This window comes from Rutidosis leptorrhynchoides, chromosome 5 (assembly GCF_046630445.1).
Source record: "Rutidosis leptorrhynchoides isolate AG116_Rl617_1_P2 chromosome 5, CSIRO_AGI_Rlap_v1, whole genome shotgun sequence".
Lineage (NCBI taxonomy): Eukaryota > Viridiplantae > Streptophyta > Magnoliopsida > Asterales > Asteraceae > Rutidosis > Rutidosis leptorrhynchoides.
In genome coordinates, this window is record NC_092337.1 from 325397832 (window position 1) to 325400278 (window position 2447).

At 35.9% G+C, this 2447-nt stretch overlaps 1 non-coding gene across 1 annotated transcript; it reads left to right on the top strand.

The window, feature by feature from the left end:
• The first annotated feature begins 2104 nt into the window (after positions 1 to 2104).
• On the top strand, positions 2105 to 2211 carry LOC139851010 (small nucleolar RNA R71). The gene has a single exon (XR_011760377.1). It is a non-coding gene; the product is annotated as a small nucleolar RNA R71 (small nucleolar RNA).
• The last annotated feature ends 236 nt before the right edge of the window (positions 2212 to 2447 follow it).

Consider the following 2447-nt stretch of genomic DNA (forward strand, 5'->3'; position numbering starts at 1 on the left):
CAACATCATGATTACTTCGGATTAAATAAGCATAATAATAACTTAGCTACGAGACATTAAATTAAAAAGGTTGAACATAACTTACAATGATTAAAAATAGCGTAGCGTTACACGGACAGAATTTCGACTTACACCCTTACAACATTCGCTAACATACCCTTATTATTAGAATTAAAATTAAAATTAAAATTAAAATATAAATTATAAATATATATATTACGTATAGATAGATGGATGGATATATATTATGTTTTTTTTTTACGATCAGAATGCGCGAGCTTTATAGGCAGTTTCAATATTTGGGGCTCCGCGACTCGCTGCCTTTTTGCTCTTCAAACTCCGCGAGTCGCGGAGTTTGTAATTACAGCTCACTCCATTTTGGCTCTTTGTTTACCGACGGTTTATTATATATTATAATATATATATTAATTTTAAGAATTAATTATATATTATATTATATTTATGTGCATAGTTGACTCGTAATTTTTAGTCCATTGTGTCGAGCGTTGAGAGTTGACTCATTTCCCGGTTCCGGATTTTCGAACGTCCTTGCGTACAATTTAATATCTTGTACTTTGCGTTTTGAATCTTGTACTCTTGTAATTTCGAGACGTTTCTTATCAATAATTGAAACCTCTTTGATTGTATTTTATACTTTTGAGCTTTTTGGTCGTTTGCGTCTTCAATTCGTCGAATCTGTCTTTTGTCTTCACCTTTTATTATTTAAACGAATATCACTTTTAAATAGAACAATTGCAACTAAAAGCTTGTCTTTCTTGAGGAATAATGCTATGAAATATATGTTCGTTTTTAGCATTATCACTTGCGGATATGGAATCGGTTTCTTGTACTTCCTCAAAGGTGCTCCTTCATTATTTTTACCCTTAACCTTTGGTGGTTCACTCCTTTCAACCCTTGCTTCTTGCAAATCCCCATTAACACTTGATTCATTCTCAACGTTTTGTGTAGTAGGTACTATAGGGGTTGGTGTTTGGGTTGGGGGTGTTTAGATTTGTGGTTCTTCATAAGTTAAACCGCTTCTTGTTGAAATGGCATTAACAAACTCAATTTGGTTGACGTTTTCAATAGGGATAGTTCTTGTGTTGTTGTTGTTTTGGTTTTGTTGGTTTTGGTTTTTGATGTAATTGTTGTTGGGGTTGACTTGAGTGTTTGAAGGTAAAGCGTCTTGAGGTCTTTCGTCAACTTGGTTTGAAAGTCGTCCAACGGTGCTTTCTAGGTTTTGAAATGATGCTTGTTGGTGCTTCAATTGTTGCTTCAAGAACTCATTCTCCTTTAATAAGAATGCTTCGGTTGTTTCCACCTTCTTGATATAATTTTGCATGATTTCCTCTAGGCTCTTCGAAGGTTGAAATTGTTGAGTGTTTTGTGGAGGTTGTTGGTTGTAAACTTGGTTATTTTGTGGTTGACTATAACCTTGGTTGTTTTGATAATTCGGATTGGGTTGGTTGTTATAAGGTTGATTGTTGTAAAGTTGTTGGTTTTAGTATTGAAAGATGTTGTTTCGGTTTTGGTTATAATGCGGGTTATAACTTTGGTTTCGGTTTTGGTTTTGGTTTATAAATCGGGTGGTGTATTGGTTTGATTGTTGAATGAGACTTGCTTTTGATTAGGATTGTAGTAGCCTTGGTTTGATGTTCTACCCCGTTGATAGTTTTGATTACTCACGTAATTGACATGAGCATCTGCATTCATGGGAATGTCATCAAGATAAATATGGTTGCATTGATTAATTTGGGGAAAATTCTTCATGAGATGTGGGCCCTCGCATCGTTGACAACCTACTTGCATCGCAACTATCGATTGTTTTAGCCTTTTCAACTCTTTCCCATATATTTGAATTTGATTGTTCAAGCTTGCAAGTGTGACTTATCCATTATCACTCTCTACTTGTGCTACACTTTTCCTTGTTAATTCTCGAGGTGAAGGTGCCCATTCGTATGTATTAACCGAGATGTCATCTAACAAAACTTCAGCCGCATTCGGTGATTTATACATAAACACTCCACCCGAGGAGGAATCAAGATATTGTCTAGTCAAAGCATTAGTACCCCGGAAGAACATGTTGATGTACTCCTTCTTAGTCAAACCGTGTGGTGGGCAAGCTCTTAGCATCTTCTTGAAACGTACCCATGCATCATACAAAGACTCATCACCCCGATGGGTGAATCCATTGATTTCCATTCTAAGTCGTTCCACCTTTGATGGTGGGAAGAAGTGATTGATAAACGCATCGTTTAGATCTTGAAAAGTCCTAATAGAATCGGATGGCAAATTCCTTAACCAAACTTTCGCTTCTCCTTGAAGTGTAAAGGGGAATGCCCTTAACTTAAAAGCGTCATTGGTGACATCCTTGGTTTTGTAGATATCACAAATATCGTTAAAGTGTTGAATGTGTTCGAAAGTATTTTCTTCTATTAACCCATGGA